Source organism: Molothrus aeneus, chromosome Z (assembly GCF_037042795.1).
Source record: "Molothrus aeneus isolate 106 chromosome Z, BPBGC_Maene_1.0, whole genome shotgun sequence".
NCBI lineage: Eukaryota > Metazoa > Chordata > Aves > Passeriformes > Icteridae > Molothrus > Molothrus aeneus.
The window spans coordinates 26,261,531-26,281,749 of record NC_089680.1 but is presented as its reverse complement, the minus strand read 5'-3'; the positions used below and the strand labels follow the sequence as shown (position 1 = coordinate 26,281,749).

The 20,219-nt window shown below is 36.0% G+C and overlaps 1 protein-coding gene across 1 annotated transcript in view; it reads right to left on the bottom strand.

The window, feature by feature from the left end:
* PTPRD (protein tyrosine phosphatase receptor type D) overlaps positions 1–20,219 on the bottom strand; it is a 362,060-nt gene that overhangs the window by 334,749 nt on the left and 7,092 nt on the right. The gene's annotated exons all lie outside the window — the stretch shown is intronic.

The following is a 20,219-nucleotide window of genomic DNA, read 5'->3' as shown; positions in this document are numbered from 1 at the left end:
AAGTGTATTTCCCCACTGCCAGAAAGGTACAGGTGCATTTATTCACCTCTAGCCATGTACCATGTTATATAATTACAGTTACTTAAATAATAATTAGAAGAGTGAATGAGAATCTGCATATACTTATATATACATATTTACAGCTGCAGGGGAGACAGTAAAGGAAGACCATTTTTTTTCCTTGAAATTCAGCTAGCTACAGCAGATGTCAGGGATACAGCATGACTCTGGAAAAGCCTAAAATGCCCCCATAAATCCTCCTATAGCTACTTCAGAGATTGTCACTGAGTATCAGGGAACAGAAAATAACAGGACTCCTTTGGAATTAAAAATTAAAAAACTCCAACACAACAAAGCAGTCCTTTTGTAACAAATTATATTAAACAATACAAAGGCTGAGAATTTTCTATGTAGCTCTGCTCTAACTAGGTGTCTACCTGAATCTTGTCTTTCCTCTCAGCAAAACATTCTAATCTCAATCAAATTCATTTACATACATCTGGCAAACAATTCAAATAGTCTATAATGCCCATAACTATGTCTAGTTCTTCAGCATATGCTTTAATGGTTACCTGAAATGTCAGTTGTTGGAGGCAGCTCAGTAGCATATATAAATACTTGAGTCACCTTTTGGAGGAAAAGACTAATTGTGGGGGCATCTGGAAAAAGGTTCACAGTAAATATAACCTGTCATATGATTCCACCATATTCTGCTACATGGATATCATATTATGACCCTTTTGAAGATGACACTCCCTGCCTAGGTAATAACTTTGAAAAATTCGTATGCCCTTTGTCCATAAGCATCTCTTATGGGTCATAATCTAAGCCCTAGAAAAGTTTTAAGTATCGCATATTTATATATGGAAACACAAAACCTGCTTTGCCATTGACCTACTACTACTACCAATCAAACTGTGAAATTTACTAGAATTATAGTTCCTTGATACTTCAGATAGGAATCAGATGAGAAATTTATTAGCAAGTACTTTATGTACACTAAGTCAAATAAACTTCTAGAAAAAGGACACAAATGAGTTTCCAGCTTTCAAAAAGCAAGGACATTACCCATGACTCACTCATACCAACCTGAAGAAGATCACATTACATACACACTATTAGACATATGATAATACTATATTGGGACTAATACTGGGAGTTGCATAGTAGATCAAGAGTACAAGCTTAACCAGGTAGCTCTAAGTCTTCTTGAAATACATTTTGTAAGAGCTTCAGTATATTTACACAAACTTTACAAAGCTATTTTCCTGAGACTTACACTGGCATGTTTTGCACACACTTAACTGACTCTCTATGCAGCCTCATATATTACAACTATTTATGAATTTCTTCCTGCACGGAATGCTATTGACTCAGAACACAATTGCAAAGAAAGGTAACAAAAGAATCTAGAAGCTAATCTAGGAGTCACTTTGCACCCTTCTATTTTTTTTTGTTTGTTTTGTTTTGGTTTTTCTTAATTTCTTTTTGCATACAAAACAATATCCAGGTAATTTTATAACATGGCTCAGAAAGAAACAAAGAACTTCTCCAGGAGTGTTCTTGCATCTTAGAAGGCAAAAACTCAGACACTCAATGGAACTCCTGCAACTTCTGTTAAAATAAAAGAATTCATAATACAGCATATTGTTCCCAAGCAACAGCTTGTATCTGCAGGTCTCATCTACCTCAAAAGCACCTCTATTGGAACTGTATCTCCACTTTAAAGATGAAAAAACTGAAATACAATGAAAAAAGGTTCCAGAATTTTTCAATAGGTCTGTTTCCTGTATTGGCAACCATCAGAAGAGATCAATCACATAAAAACACTGGTTTATATGTACATAGCCATCCAATCTTAAAACCACAAAAGACAGCCTCTTTCACACCTGTATGGATATTAGTTTAACATATATTTCTTTCAACAACAATGCTTCAAGCATTGCAATGATGCTACATAGACTAACACAGAAATATACTTAGTATTTTTTTAAATGTCTGTGTTGTAGTAAGGGGAAAGGAGAATCAGTATTCTGAAATTCTAGGCCTGATTGTCACTAAACTTTTTGAAATTAAGGAACAGGTCAATGTTCATGCATTTACAAGTCTAGCCTCCTACATGGGTTCACAGCTGAAATCATATAATCATGATCAGAAGTTATGCACAACAGTAAGAGGCAAAATCTCAGAATGTCTGTATGCCTCAAGTAACTTTAAGCTGCAGGATTACAAGCAGAGCAACTATGCTTTGCAGAATTGTGATTTCTGAGGAAAAATTTAACCCCCCAGCAAAAATCAAGAGGTGTAAAACACAAGAATCCTCAGAAAAGCCTCAGAGGCTGCAATTCTGATGCTTCAGCAACTGCGAAAATCAATGCAACTTTTTAGCTCAGTTTTTTGGTTTAGTAAGCATCTTCTTTTTGCCTCTGCAAGTAAGACAAATCGACTGCATTCCTCATAATTCATTTTTTGTTTTTAATAAACAAAATACTGAATGACTGGTTAAGACCTAAAAGCTTGTTGGCTGTTTTAGTATCCTGTCTGTTACTGTATTTGAACTTTTATTCATGCTGCATTCCCACCTCCACAAGTAGTTGGAGGTCACTTCTAGTAAGGAGAACTTAAGACCCATTGAAAAGAACCAGCAACAAAAGCACTACAGGGTGTCTGCACACAGCCCAGAAGAAATTATTTAGTTTGTTCTCCCACAAAAGCTTTGGAATTATGAAGTATTACAACCTAATGTTTAACAATATTTATTACTACAGTTTTTAAGAATTTAAGCATCTTCACCTACAGGATCTCTTTACAAATAACACTGAAGAAGGTACTATGATTTAAATTTCAAAAGCCCAAACAATTAACAAGTAGTACAATATATTTAGGTACCCACGATACATTTCTCATCATGATATTCATTTTTAGAAGTATCCACTCAATATACTTTATTGAGAACACTGTATTAAACTAGTCCAATTAGGGCATAGTGAACTGAATCTGAATGAGATCCACTTAAAATAATAGGCCTAAAATTGCACAGAATAGAAGCTTTTTGCAAATTTATACGTTCTTGTAATATCTAGTACAATATCCTTAGGCATGTTTAATCAGCACTTACAATGTTAATAATAACAGCAATAATAATAGAACATTAAATCCACTCTGGGCTTTTGGTAGGTTGAGACAGCAGTTACATTTCAACAAAAGAGCAAAGCAAAATGATTGATTGTTCAATTATGGATCTGCCCTGCGATAGAAACATGGCACACTGCAAAGGTATCAATTCCCCTAAAGGAAATTGAAAGTTTTCTGTTGCATAGAGTGATCACCACAACCAACAATAAACCTCATTTTAAATTATGGTTGAGTGAAAACCAGCAGGACAAGAGCAAAAGGACATCTAACAAAACTAATGTGAAAATAGTTAAGCAAAACTTCTGGAAGAGTGCTACTGGAAAGAAAATTGTCAAGGTTTCTAGCCCTCTTTTACATTCCAGTGTCATAAATGGGAGGAAAAAAACACTAGAATTCAGAGTGTGCACAAAAAATTCTTAAATACCACATGTACTACAGGTGTAGTTTAGAAAACGTATTTTCAGGAGAGTTGTAAGAGCATTGAAATTACAAGTTTTTCTTCTTTGAAAGTAAAATGATTGTATGTTTTCCAGAGCACCAAACTAGACACTTCAAATTGCCTGACTGAACTCAGCCTGCACAGCAGAAAATAGGACAACCTCCACAATGTAGCAGCTCTATGAAATGCCCATTTCTTATGTCTGTGAGATGAAGTAATGATAGTCTAGACAGAGATTTTTTACCCTGAAGGAAAAAAAACAGTATAAAAATACTATTGTGTATTGACTGGCTGATTTAAAATTCTACCAAAACTATGCTTCACAGAACTTCTGTTACAATTCATTTTACTGGTTATGTCCCTAAATCCTTCTTGAAGCAGAACAGGCTCGTGTCGCCCAGTCCCTACCCACTAAGCCACACAGGTCTAATCTAGCCCCCAGAGAATTTAAACTGTAAGACAGTCTGTTAGTTTATTCCCAGGACAAAATTCTTATTTTCAATTAACCTCTGTGGTCAGAGCAGATTTTAAAAGGTCTGGCTGTCACTGTTATATTAGATTCTAAGTCCAGAAGAGAAAAAGCACAGTGCTTTCAGATAGTTAGCAGACAAATTGTTGTAAATAATTTCAAATATGTGATATTGCGAATATTTGCAACAATAAAACTACAGAACTGGAAAGTTCAATACTACCCATAAATAAAGATAGGGAAAGTACAGTAAATCATCAAGAGGCGAATAAGGCCTTTATTCATTAGTTGAGGGTTTTATAAAGATTTGTGATCTTTACCGACTCTAGTCCACGTCGTAAGCTTGTGGTGAAAATTACTCTTACAAATTAAATTTCTGAAATTAATTTGGTTGAGAAAGGTCAACATAGTTAAAGAAGTAAGAAAAAATTACCATACAAACATTAACCATTGCAATAATACTTTGTGACTTTTTTTTTTAATTAAGTCAATTAAGGAAAAGAGCTAAAAAAATATAAAAGCTTTGCATTTACTATCAAATGGCACCTACTACCATTCAAAATATCTGAAATTTTCCACCATGAAAGACACATGCTTTCTGGGCAAATGCAGCAAGTGCCACTGAAACTGTCAGAAGAGAACAGCTCATATTTGCTTCATGAGGTGGAGCAGAGCTCCAAACTCTTTGAAGTCTTCAACTGTCTTAAAACATATACACAGCTCAGGAACCAAAAAAGCCCACTCAGTCTTATACTTCATGCCTACTCAGCAATAGCAGAAGCAACATAAAACGTGGGAATTCTCTGGCAAGAGAAATGAAGGCAAGAAAAAATTATCTCCTTCATATTGTCCTTCAAGAATTTGAAGTTTATTAAACACTAAGTGCTGGTTCTTAGGAATGCCTGTCTTTTTCCTGGAAGTCCTATACAGATGAGAACATTCTTCATGACTTGTATGACAGTAAACCAGAAGCTCCTCTCCAACACTTCTGGATCTCATGGAACACACTAACAAAATGTCACTGTTGCATGACAAACATTTGCCACTACTAGCTATGAAATAGAATATAAAAATTATATTAACAGCAGAAGCATATATGGAGGATGTTGTGAGGCGGCCCACAGAAGTTCAGAAGTCAGACAACCAGATGATGCCATTTTTCCTGAACAGACTGGTTAAATCAGACCATGCAGCTCAAATAAAACTGCATTAAACTACATTCTGTTCAGCATCAATCAACCCAAAAATTTAAAAAGTTGAGTAAAAGTAAAATTTTGATACAGTCATCAAATGCAGGATCATGTAATTTTCCAGAGGACTTATTTCAGTTAGTCCATAAAAAAATGCACATAAAAAAGTCCATAAAAAAAGAAACATAAATGAGATTGTGTGGCCTGCTGCAAGATCATATTCACTTGTTAGCCTTTATTTGACAACATAATTAGGGTTTTTTTAATTTCTAGTATAGTATACAGGATTTTATCTTAAGCAGAACCTATAGTCAAAATATCCCTCCCACATTTGCTGAATTAATTTTAAAATATCTCTTTCTTTTCAGGCTATTCATAGGATTACTGATACACAGAATGAAAGGACCTTAGACATAATCTAGTCCCAGTGACCCGGCCAGGGGGAGCAACACCTTCCACAAGACCAGGTTGCTCAAAACTCCACCTAACGTGGTCTCCAGCACTTCCAGAGATGGGGCACAAAAGTGGAGGAGGAGACACAAAACCTCAACTTGCTGTTCCTGCTTCTTTTGATGCAGCCCAGGATATGGTTGTGGTTTCTGAGCTGCAAGTCCACATTGTTCAGTCACACTGAGCTTCTTGTCAACCAACACTCTCAAGTCCTCGGGTCTGCTCTCAATGTGCTCTCCATCCAGTCTGTGTTTGTGTTTGGGATTGCCCCAACACAGGTGCACAACCTTGCACCTGTCCTTGCTGAACTCTGAGGCTGGCATAGGCCCACCTCTCAAGCCAGTCAAAGTCCCTTCTGAATGGCACCCCTACCCTCAAGCTTGCTGCCAGAGCATGTTGTCAGTAAACTTGCTTAGGATGTACTCAATTCCTCAATTCATGCCACCACCAGTGACGTTAAACAGTGCCAATTCCTATATGACCCTGAGGAACCCTGGACTTGAATGGTCTCCATTCCAGCCATTATGCCATTGACTGTAACTCTTGAGTGCAACCATACAGCCAATTCCTTACCCATTGACTGTTACATGCATCAAATCTCCGTCTTTCTAATTTAGAGACAAGGATTTAGTGCAGCAGTGTCAAATGCATTGCAAAGTTACAGGTAGTTGACGTCAGTAGCTGATGTTGCTCTTTCCTTATCCACCAATGCTGTAATCCTTCATAGCAGGCCTGCAAATTCATCAGGCACAATTTGCCTGACAAAAAGCAAAGTCATGTTAGCTGTCATCCATTTCCTCCTTATTTTCCATGCTCCTTAACATAGTTTCCAGGAGGATATGCTCCATGATCTTGTTGGGCACAGAGGTGAGACTAAACAGCCTGTAGCTCTCCATGCCTTCCTTTTTTCCCTTTTAAAAAATAGGCAGTTGTTTCTCCTTTTTCAGTATGTAAGCACTTCACCAGACCACCATGACTTCTCAAATATGATGCACAGAGGCTTAGCCACTGCATCTGCTATTTTCCTCAATGCAGATGCATCTAATCTGGTTCCACAGCATTAGACCTTATTTTCTCCTACAGCATGCAGCTTTTCATTCTCCCAGTCCTGGCCTTTGCCTTCTGTGACTTGGGTGTAGCTGGAAAAAAAAAATTGCTGAGTACCTCAGCCTTCTCCATGTGCAGGCTAACCAGGTCTCCTGTTTGATTTTTCTCTTTCAAGAAAGGCCTACATTTTCTGTAGTCCTCCATCTATCACTGACATATACATAAAAGCTTTTCTTGCTGCTTTTACATCCCTAGGCAGATTTACTACCAGTGCTTTAGCCTTCCTAACCTGATACCTGGCTGCTTGGAAAACTCTGTATTCCTCCCAAGCTGCCTGTCCTTGCTGCTACCCTCTCTATGGTTCCTGTTTTGTTTGTCTAGGAGCTCCTTCTTTATTGATGCAGGCCTCCTGGAACTTTTGCTTGATTGTATCCTTGTTGGTATGCTGAGCTTGTAAGAGATGAATATTTACCATCCCTCTTGGGCTCTTCATCCCTCTAAGACTTTAACTTTATCTCATGGTACTCTACCAAAAAGGTGCCTGGAGATGCAAAAGTCTTCTCTCTGGAAACCCAGGGTAGTGAGTTTGCTGCATATCCTCGATGCTTTAAGTATCTTCAACTCCACCATTTAAAGGTCACTGCAGCTCAGCCTGCTCTTGAGCTCCACATTTCCTGCCAGCCCTCCTCCTGGTGAGAACAAAATCCATCATAGCACCTCCCCTCTATCACTGAGAGAAGGAAGTTGTCACCAACACACTCCAAGACCCTCCAAGATTGCTTGTGTCCTGCTGTGTTGTCCCTCCAACAGCCATCAGGGTGGCTGAAGTCTTCCAATGGGACCAGAGCTTGTGATTATGAGGCCGTTCCTGTCTACAGAGGGCTTCATCTACTCAGTTGTCCTGGCTGGGTGGCCTCTAGCGCCATAAGGTCACTTGTCCCTGCCCTCCTTCTAATCTTGATCCATAAGCTCTCAGTCACCTTCTCATCCAGATGGAGCTCCATGCACTCCTGTTAGTCATTGACACAGGAGACAATAGCACCTCATCATCTCCTCTGCCTGTCCTTCCTAGAGAGCTTGTATCCCTCCAGTACAACACTCTAGTCATAGGAGCCATCCCACCACATCTCCAGTCATGCCAGTAAGATTGCATCCCTGGAGGTGTGTGCATATCTCTAAGTCCTCCTTTTTCATTGTCCACGCCATGTGCAATTCCACAGACTCCTTTAAGTTCAGCCCCTGGTGAAGCTGACTTAATGGCTGGATTGTGTGGAATTCCTTTGCGCTGTTCTTCAGGTGCTCTCCTGCTGATCTGTGGTCCCTCTCCAGGCTCTGAGCATCTCTCATTGCAACTGGCATCAAACTGGTAGAAGAGGGATGAGTTGAGGTTCCCTTCTCCCAGAAACTTTAGTTCTGGGAGTTTAGAAGTTCTCCTCACCAGCTTGGCAAACCTATGACCAAAAATGCTCTTCTCCTCTGACAGATGGACCCTGTAAGTCCATAGTAGGCCAAGCTTCTCAAAGTATGTCCCATTGCCTCAGCAGTCTCTGGCTGTGGCACCAGTTCCATAACCATTTATTTATGTGCTACATTCAACTGGATCTTTCAAGCATAACTGGAAGGATTGATCACTATCTGAGCTCTGAAGTCCCTCACCACTACCCGCAGTAGTTCTGTAATCCTTCTTGATGCTCCTCAGATTGCTCTGGCTTTATCACTCGTGCCTGTGTGAAATAACAGCCATGGCTTAGCTCTTCCTTACCCCCTACAACAGTCTTTCTAAGTAACCCCCTCCTTTACTTTTTCTCACCCCTTCATACAATTTTAGGTTTCTTTTTCCTAAGGCCATGATTTATGCCTGACATACAGCCTTTTTGCTGCTACGGCTCTCCTCTGTCACCCACTTAACTTTCTTTAAATCACATTTAAACTGTAATTTTCTCCCTAATTTATAGCCAATTTTGTATGAGAACAAGACGTTCTAGGAATGTTAATGAGATATGATGGCTTTAACATGTAGGTCTCTAGATCAAAGTCATCTGTCAGCAGCATAGGTTGCTGAAAATTCAGTGATGTTTCTAACAAAATGCAGAAGATACACTGAGAAGCCTTCACAAGACTTCAAGATATACAAATAATAACATTATATAACAGAGCATGATATCTGTTTGGCATTGGCAGCAGAAAGGTTTGGGACATAAAGATTCCAAACTCACTGAAGGTTACTCAGGTGATCGTAAAACTACCTCAGCCCATTAACAAGAATATTTGTCATCAACAGAATCTGCAATAAATCTTACATTTTACACTGTGGTGTTGCATTAATCAATACATACATTTTGATTAAAAACCATTAAATATCCTTGTGCTTTATGAAATCGCATCTGAAAGACGGCATGACAAAATGGATTATAATGTTTAATAGGTTACCCATCCTTTCTACATTTATGTTTTTGTTTATTTAGGGCAATCTTATTAATCTATTTTAATAAATTTAAAGTTCATTAAAGGAGCAGAGAAAAAAAGAGCACAAACAGCAATAATCATGCTTCATGTAAACAGATGCTGTCTTAAACTGCATGCTGAGCTCTAATTAAACATGGTTTGGGGCTGTCATTGCATCCCTTGTATGAGAGGTTACATTTATTCTACTCCTGAAAAAATTCAGAAGAAGTCATGAGAGTAATTAATATGCATGATGTGAAATATATGGAACCTATTGTCTGCGATCAGTGATGGAAGCAGAGCAAGTCAGACAATGAAAATTGATTACATTGTAATGACCAATTCTTAGTACTATTTAATGCTGCATGGTAGGTGAAAACAACATTTATTCAAACACTTCAAGTCCCAAATATTATCTGAATTATGATCTAATGTATTCAAATGATGCCATGTGAAAAGGCCATTAGCAAAACAGTGCAGGTACAAATATATTTCTTACAAAAATAGCCCTACTGTTCACTAAAAAAAGAAAAAAACAAGGAATTTATAAACTGTAAAAAAATACTTCAAAGTTCAACACAAACTTTGATTTTTAAGAATTTGATTTTGGTAAACATGACTTCAAACTTGAATATTACTGTCAATTTTCTTATTTCACTTTTCCAAGGCTCCTAGCGAAAACGTTTCTGTATTAATCAATCTGTGTTCAATTTGGTATGTTACTGGAAGTCTCCCAGGAGAGCTTACAAGGCTGACAAGGCAAAGTACTCTGAATTCCATTTGACACTATCTATGCCTGTGCAACAACTGGCACATGTCAGATCTATCAGCCACTCTTACAGATTTCACATATCCAAATCGTTCCGGCTTTTAACACATACACAAATGACTGAAGGCTGGCTGTAACAGCAGAGCAGCATATCCCCACACTGTTTAATAACCACTTAAACAGAAGCAGACGTTCAAAACTGCTTTTAGATTCATCACATGCCCTTTCCAAAGAACCTTCAAAGCACTATAATTTCAGGATGTTTTCCTGTATTCTGTGTTCATTCCTCAGTGAAATGGAATTAGAAGGACCAAAAAGGTCTTGAACTGGCACCATAGTATTTACTATTATTATTTATTTATGTATTTATTATTTATTATGTGACTACACATTCATCATATATTCTGCAATATAAGATTTTGCTTTAGGAAAAAAATAGCAGAAAAAGAGATTGTTCAGAAGTAGCTTGCTCCAGAAGTATTTCAAATTTTTGCATTATCACAGTGCAAAATGCAATGAAGTTTATACTTTGTTGTGAATACAAAGGAGTGTCACTTGAGAAAAATCTCATTCATAACTCATTATAAAAGGACATAATGATTTATCAACTTTATCAACTTATGATAAAAGTCCAAATGCTTTCTTTTTTTTTATTCATTAGTTTAAAATACATATATAAAAAGGCAGAAAGTGGAAGAAAAATAAAGTAAAAAAGATAACAGATTACTGCAAAATTTCTATCCTACCCAATACAATTCAAAGATTCCAAGTAAAATCTTTATGGAGAAATCTTAAGTGTTCCATCATTCACAGAACATTTCTGTTTAGAAGTATTAGTACATCATTCTGAATTCTAGTTTTAATTCCTGTTAACTTCAAACAGTCAATTTAAACATCGAAAATGTTAAGTTTAAATTTGTAACAAAAAAGATTTAAGAGTTGAGGTTAGAAATTTCTACATCATGCAGTAACACTGCATCATTAATGAAACTAAAGCCAAAAAATTGTATATTTTTCCAGTAAACCTCCCACAAACAAACTAATGTATATGGCAACTGTAAAAAAATATTGAGGCTGAAGCTCAAATGCCTCTTTTCTTGCAGGCATGGAACTGTCAGGCTTCTTATGCTGTGTAAGATGGAGTGCCAAAAATGCATTTGGTTAGTCTATCTAAATACAGAAATTGTATTGCTCAAACTACCCAAACTTAGGTGGCCATACAGAAACCTGCACTCCATGCCATGCACAGTACAATGAGTGGTGCATGAGGGAACATCTGTGCCTTCAAAGGGTTACAGGAGAGCTGGCTAAATGCCTCCCTAGCCATCTCACCTCTGAACACAGATCACACGCACATTACCAAGGTGTTGCACCTATCAGAACTGATGTTACCAGAAAAATACAACAGCTACGTTGCTGGCATTAAAACCTGTGAGGAAAGCAGGGAAGGAAGCATGTAAGGAATAAGAACAGTAATGGCATCGTTTATCACCTAATGGTGATAAAAGTAGAATAATTAGTAGCGTACAGCAGAGCCTTCTAAATCTAGATGAGGATACATCTGGAAAGTACTGCTAGAGATGTAAGTATTGTCTAAATGTCAATAACTTAAAACATCAACAAAACTTCAAAATATCATATTTTTCTGGTGTTCAGAAACAGCAACAAAATCTAATGCATGCAATCTCCTTAGCCACAATATTCTCATTTCTGTGCATGCACATTTGTCTGAGTGCACATGTATGGGCACTCAGGAGACTTCAGGACTGAAAAGAAAGAAAAGAAACCACCTTTTTTGGAGTAATCATGATGCTTTTCACTTCCTAGTGAAAAATACTTATCAATTAAAAAAAAAAAAAAGTGGCTCAGTTCCATATTATTTTTATGAGTCAGCTATGGTTGTAAACATTTCAATCCTACAGAGAAAGCTACACAGAAAGGACAACTTAAATATTCTAATTTGCCAAATATTACTTTCTAAATAACTACTTTTTATAGAAGCCGTATTTTCTTTTTCTTTTAGTGCTTGCTGACAACAGAAACAGATCCAAGCTGTAATTTATTTGTATCAATTTCCTACTTTACTAGTGTCCAGTAAAATCATTCAAACAGCATGACAGATAAAAGGCAGTAATAAAAAGCATTTCAGTCTTCAGAGACCTATAATGTGCACTGAATACAAACATCAGTTAAGGAATAAAAATTAAACAACGAACACACACATACTTAACAAAGTCCTGCTGGTACCTTGTAAGACAACTCCTAAATAGATTTCAGTACCCAGAAATGAAAATGTTATGTAAAATGATGTGCATTGATCCAGTAATCCTCAAAGCCCTTAGAGTGACTTTAATTTACCTGAACACACAACCGCTTTAAGAAAAATCCTTCTAGACCTTGCCAAAATCTGACTGCAGGGAATGTCATATTTTTGTAGTAATAAAAGCAGAACAACAAAAAGATGTCAAACATAAGGCCAATGGCAGCTAAAGCTATCCTGTTTTTTACACAAATAAAAATCAACAGTATGAAAATTACTGGTAAAAACAATCTATGAAGTAGAAGATGAAAAGAAAGTTGATCGTGAGTTATAGTAAAATATTTTTAGTAAAAGCAGTCTGTACAACTAAAGGTTAAAAGATGTATAAAATGTAGAATTAAAATAGAAACTTGCATCCCATATATGTATATTGGATAATATATATATATATATATATATATATAGTAAATACATGTTTATTTCAGTAGAAAGTTGACCTTCATTAAGTTTATTGTCAAACAATAGCTGCATATACCAAAAGAGTATGTCACTTCACCCATACCAGTGGTAGAAAATGTAATACAAACTAACTACAAAAACCATAATTTTAAAATCTAATATCTGGAAAAAGACCAAAATGAAAACAACAAAAGATTCTATATATATCAGGTTCTCTGTCCTGTGAAAGAAGTCAAAAACATTAATTTGAAGAGAGATTTTATTCTCACATAGCAGAAGAAATCTGGGACTTACTGTTACAATTCCAAGAAACCCTCTCCTATCTTTATCATTGTTTCCCTTGTATAATTCATATGACTCTGAGATTTATTAATATTAGCTTTTATCATGTGTAGAGAAAATCATCTGATTGCTCTGTACTACAATGTTTATTTCTTTACTGATAAATCCCTGTGCATTGAATTCTATAAAAGTATATAAGGGATCAAAACCTTCAGTGAAGTAAAGGGACAGAAAGGGAACTGGAAGGTTTAACCCCTAAGTGGATTGTTTAATTTAATACAATTCTATTTTAAAATCAAAGCAAGCCCATACTATATACATCAGTCCATGTCAGCAAATCTAGCTGTCAAAATCATACTGATTTAAAAATGTTCTTCCAACTACCTAGAGAAAAGACACCTTCTTACCCTTAGATACAACTTCCAAAGTCTTTTGGTCTTCAGCTCATTTACCTTAACAAAAATGTACAAAAGGCACTAACAGAAAAAGATGAGAGCGCAGAAGAGCAGTAATGTAAGAAGAATAAAAGCTTTTTGAGGCAAAAGGCTGGAAACTCTAAAAGAATGTAAAATGAAAGCTAAAGAATAACAGACATAAAGCCCTGAGTATGGCACTTACCTATAATGTCACATACAAATCCAGGAAATATATTACTTCTACAGCATAATTTATGACTAAATGTCATCTAATATATACATTTTAGTCTACAGATTTGCATCAAATGACAATTTGTTCATTATTTTCAGTATCTGCAAGATTTTTTTTGAAGCCACAGAAATACTTTACCTAAGTTTTTTATCCACCACTAATTCAACAAAGCTGTGAATACTCCAATGCAAAGAACAGAACGAGACCAGTGGAGGGAAAAAAAGACACAAAAAACCACTCAAAACCACCTCAGCTGATTCAGATAAATACTCCACTAAAATATTAGAGAGTATGAATCAATTAGAAAAATTTCTTGGCTTGACTGGGTATACAGTGTTTCAGCCCTGCACTGTGATTTCATGAAAGAGAGATATTCCTGATATAGTGATGCCTATAGTACCGCTCCTCAATCATGTAACATTTTAAACAGTGTATAAGAACTGAAGCAATTATAGCATCAGATTGTGACCTTTTACAGACCTCTTACTTGTTAATATTTTTTCCTGTAGTAAAATGACCGTGTTCCATAATGAGCACAATGGAAAATACAGTCTAATTTAATAGTTTGGAGATGCTTTACTTGCTCTGTATGCAAACTGAAAAGAAAGCAGTATCAAGGAGCATTATATTACTTTCATACATGCCATAAACCAAGGAAAGCAGTTAACCATTCTATCTCTTGACAACTACGATAATACTATTTATTTGAACATTATGGAGAAAAAGCAAAAATAGTGTAAAGCAGAAATTAGCATTCTTTACTTCATTTCACTCCACAGACTTGTGTTGGGAACTAAAACCAAATCACTTTAGTGTGTCTACTTGTTTTAAAACCACACCCATGCCTACTTTTAAACCCACATATATCCAAACAGATTTCAGTAATGTTACACAGTGGTGAAGTTACCAAAAAATATGGTTACAGGTATGGATGAGCCTAACTTCTGTGCCGAATTCTACCTTAAATTAAGCATTTATTTATCCTTTTTGCCCTTGCTTATATTTTTTCATATATGTTCTCGTATTTCCAACATACACTTTTACTGTAGAGAATGACAGGACAAAGAACCACTAACCTGATCTGTGATTAAATCCATTTAATACCGTGGGAGTATGTGCATAAATAAAGTGAGCCATATACAGCACACAGCTCTTCTTACCAAGGACTGCTTACATATAAGCATTGTCCTTCCACAAGGAAGCTCATTTTAAAAAAAGTCCTTCATTAATCTACAAAAGACAATTTTATTTCTAATACGTAAAAAAATTTCTCCTCTCTCATTTGGTGTGTCATTTTGTCAGCAGCCATGAATGTTCAGCTTTTTTGAAGTAATTTCAGGGAATCTGGTTATATGACTCCCAGCACCTAAATTTATTTTTAGCTACATGTCTATAAACAACTTTTTTCTTCAAAATTATGCTCAGAATTACAGATAATTAGTGAAAGATAAGAGAGAAGAGTGAAGAGTGTTTTACAGCCATGCTTTCTTTTCTGTATTATTCATATTTTATTAGCCAATGACAGAAACCAGGGACTAAATTCTAGGCTGTAAACCACAGAAGATGCATACAAGCATTCTCTTACATATACTGATGCAGCAGTAAAGGGATCTCTGCAAAGTAAAGCTGACTGGACTAGTTTTTATCATTCAGTGGATCTTTGCAATCTCTGTCTGGGCAGTGTATTTGCGATGCACAAGTGTACAATGCCTTCATACCTCTGAGTTGTGTTAAAATTGCAACTATAAAACTATTGACAGTTCAAGTAAAACTACCAATGCATATTATATACACCCTCAGTCCGTTACACAAACACAAAACAGATCTATACTTGATTTATATATACAGACATCCAATATCTGATTTATTCCTGTTTATTCCACTTGAGACCTAAGAGTCTGTACATCTGAGAGTATGAAGTAATTGTTGACTGCTATCTAAGTAATCTAATATCATCTCACTCCACTGATGCTTACTCAATTATCAGCTATTTGACTACTAGTCACACACCAAGCCCTCTCACATAGCTGTAACTTGCCATGGAGGCGTGCCTTACAACTGGTAAAATACGCATGAAACCTATAATTTGAATAAAGGGAAGCCACAAGACTTTTGAAGGCTAAGTTTCAGCTATACTTTCAGTTAAGAAGCATAAGAAAATTGCCTTAATGTTTCAACAGGAAAAATCTGAAAGGGAATTGCTGAACATACAAATATTTACACAGTCCTCCAGAGGAAGGCTTTGCATTTTTCAGTAAGTACTGCAGTATCTTCAAGCAAATACTGTAAAAAAATTATTAGTTGAGATGGACCATCTGTCTTTCAGTCTACAAACCATTAAGAAAAACAGAATCATCATCTTTACAGCAAAAAATAGAAGATTATGGACAGTTTTGCCTTTCAGCACGTTTGATGGTAAAAGGAAACTGCTCACTGGGAAACAAAGAACTGACAAATCAAAATGTTAGGTCACCAAGTATCTAAGCTATTTGCAAACAGTAAGAAGGCAAGACATTGACAAGACAACATGAAGTACAAGGTCTCAGTGATAGAAATTTCTGAAAAATGGTCTTTGTAAGAACAGGACTTTAAAAACACACAAATACAGAAAGCCACGTCCAAATAGCCAAAACTGTAATTCTGAAAGAAGCTTCAGACTTCGTAGACATTCAGACAAGCCACAGAAGTTCAGTATTAGCTTCAAACCACTACAAAGGCAAACAAAATCACAATTAAACACCTATGACAAGTGTCATTAACTGGACTCTCAGCAAAACATAAGCTCTCAGCTGCTGTGGCTTCATTCCTAACAGTGGAACTGTTTACACTGAGCTCCCCTCAGCAGCTACTAAATTATTAAACACATGCTACTACAGGCAACACCATAAACCTAGTAACACATCTATACCTCTGACTGGAGCAATCATCTGCCCAACACTAACAGAACCAAAACTCACACATGCAAGAGCAGGGCAAAATCCTGCTTAATTGTTTTATACAGATATGTACACGCATAAATCAAAAACCACAATAGTTACCTACTCATAACACCTCAGAAACTCAGTAGGTGTATTATTAACTACATCAGTGTGAAAAACACAGTAAGAATCTCCCTCAAAATTCTCAAACATATTAAACATGATGAAGAAATACAGCACACTAAGAAAAATATAGTGAACATGACCATGTCTGACAAATGGTTTCTATTAATGACATTTAATGCTTCAAAATATTAACACAGCTGTTTAAAAAAACCTAGCCCTGATTTTACTCGGACAACCTGGCACTGAAGTGAGCTTGAAGGTGTTGGAACCTATACTCCTGAAACTCCTGAACTCAGAAGTATCTGCCTGAATCTCTTTTGCCAGTTTATTCTCTGAGAAGAAATTATCAGGACCATGTCTCAATAAAACCTGACTTACTCTGACAGACATGGGATTTAAGAAACTGAATTCAGCTGAGTAACAGAAAGATTTAAATGGAAGCCTATACCTGAAGAAGAGAGAGTCAATATCCAGTTAAATCTAAATCTGCTACCACTGCACCTAGAGACAAAAACCACCAAAATAGCACCAGAGAAATCCATTTCTTTGTTGCTACACTCATGCAGTTCTCTAGACACAAGGAGACAAGAGAAGCTGTCAAGCAGGTCTCCTTCTCTTCTTTTCATGTGGAAAACTTCCTGCTATGAAAAATGGGAAGTGGTTGAAAAAGCAAAGATTTCACAGAGAACAAAAAGTCATTGTTGTATCCTATCCAAGACATAAAAGACAGCACAGAACTTTTTAAAAGACAGATAGCCTAGACTTGCTCAAATACCTCAACAAAGGCAGCACGTGGACAGACTCATGAGGAGTCATGAGTACACCAATGCCTGTACTCAAAGACTGCTTTCTAGATACTGATACATAGTCAAGGAAATCAGAGATCAATCCAAATGGGCACGCCCGTAATTCATAGCAGAAGTAAGAAACCATGAATTAAGTCTTTGAGATTGCAATGACAACTGGTTGCAGAGGGGATTTTTACAACCTAACAAATAAAAGTATCCAATACTCATGATTTCAGTGACATTCTAAAAAAAAAAAGACCAGTTTAGTGAGTCACTTTCACAATTTTGAGAGCTCACAACCTCAGATATATTCTCACAAGATGAAGCAAGAACTGCTATGGAGAGTTGCATTTAAAGAACAACTAAAAGACTCATCCCAGAGAGAGTGAAGTACAGTATGAAGTAGACATTGGTATTTGTTCAGAAAGACAAATTTCTCTTTCCTAATCTTTATAAAATTGTAGAATTGCAAAATCAAGATGGAGAACTACTTGGAGAAAGAGATGGGGAAGGGACATACCCAGTCACAGCTGTGAAATTGTCACTGATTATATGGCAGTTTTGCTTTAGTGCGAAAATTCTGAGGTTGTAAAATTTCACTCCTTATTCTTGAGTTCAGGTTCATCCCATTCCCAAGTTCTTCGTTTTCAAGTTTTCAAGTTTTCAAGTGTTCTATCTATTAAATACAAAATAGAGTTTAAGACCATTATCTGAGCAACAGATAAAACCTGCAGGAAGAAACCTCTGCCTAATTTTATGATTGGCATCTGCAACATGAAGTTAATCCAGGAAAGAAAAAATTTCACACCCAAATAGCAAGCTCTTCACCTCCTAAAAAAATGACAACCAAAAAAAGGCTGAAAAAGCAGTTTGTCTGTTTGTTAAGAGTATACACCTCTGTTAAGCACTGGTTACTATATAAACACTTCTAGCAACTTGATTCTATCATCATGGTAGAAAAATCTTACTATACTTTTCTTCTATACATGACAATCTATTATCATTTTCTTATTAATCTCTGTCTCTCTAATCTGGACTACTGCAGAGATTAGCAAAAATGAAAAAAGAGTTTTAAGGCCTCTGCAGATTCCACGGTTTATATACTCCACAGTAAAAAGTACAAAGACTGATTGAGATTATAAATTCAAATTGCTTGAAGACATAGAAATCCACATCTCTAAGAAGTCTAGTAGTTATTTTCATGCTTTCTAATACCTTTGGAATAAGATTACCCTTGTGCACTAGATTAATAAAGCAATCCTATGAATAAATCAGCAAGGCATACAGTCCTAGTAAGTGTCATTTTAGGGATTACATTGTCCAGAATGACATATATCTGTTCCATCAGATACAATCAAACAGATGAAGAATAAACATTTCCTTTTTATATAAACACAGTATTTAATTCAGCCCCACACTGTCCAAAACTAAGCTAACCAAAATACTATTGCTCAAGACCTAATACTCTGTTTTTTTCCAGAGTCACTGTAATCATACAAAATCAAACCCAAAGAATGCTAGGATTCTTATGGAGGTATGATTGCTCCTGCAGGCATTCTCTACCACCTGTTAGCATTACAAAGTACAACGCTCTCTTCATAGTCTGCTTCCCTTGATGAAATTTTCCTCTCATCAGTATACTGATACTTCATGCGACCATTTAAGACACATTTTGAAAATGTAAAATGGGAAACAAGTGTAAATTCTACATATTGAACTGAATGGCAACAACCACTTACACTGATTATACACTTTTCTTTAACAAAACAAAATTGTATTAAATTATCATTATTATCAACTAAGACAAACAATTCTTTAAGTTGATATTACAATTTTTCTATCACATGCCACATACAGTAGAAAAATTCAAGGCTTTTCATGTCAATAAAAAATAATATCCCAAAAACACCCAAATTATCAAGAAAAGTAAGAAGATCAATTTCACTGTTTGGAAAATTCTGTTAATCAAGATTCATTGATGCACTTAATGGTAATGAGCAAAAGTCCATTCTTTGTGCAATAGGTCAAAAATTAAAGAAAAAGTCTAATAACAGAATTCATCTTATATAGATAGTAAAATTAATTGGTAAATAGTGAATATTTATTACTTAAGCAAAGAGAGTTTTCCAAATAAAATTGATGGCATGCTGCCAATAAGTAGAACACATAGGCATTTGGCAAAAGGCCATTTCCTTGATGCAAAATTGTTCTCAGGATAAGTATTTCTCTTTACCAAAATGCTTCTTACTCCCTAATTTATGAGATACTGTAAATCAACTTATCAGATGTTTTATTAAGCTTTCTTGTCTGGATTTGATTTTAACCATGGCTAGGATTACCCAAGGTAAAAGTCTTACCACTTATGCAAAAGCACAATAGCACTATGGATCTGATCCAAATAACGCTGATGGTCAAATGAAATCTTTCTCACTGATCGCTGAAGGCTTTCAGCCTACTAGGACAACTCTTCTAAGGCTTGACAGAAAAGTCCACCTATACCATTAAGGTACAAATTAATAAAAACAATTCAAAACCAGTTTGCAAGCTTAACAATAAAGCAGTCTGGGATTTTTGTGCACCTTTCTCAACCAATTTTTTTTAAAGTTAGTCACATCACTGTGGTATCAGGAGCAAACTTCAACAGCTCAGGGAAGGCAGACAGTCCAAAAATAAAGTCTGAAAGTCTGACCTCAACAAATGCTTCTGAAAATACAGCTAGGAGTATGTAAACTATCCATCTTTATTAACAATATGTATTGTGATTCCTGAATTAAGGTAACATTATATGTCATCA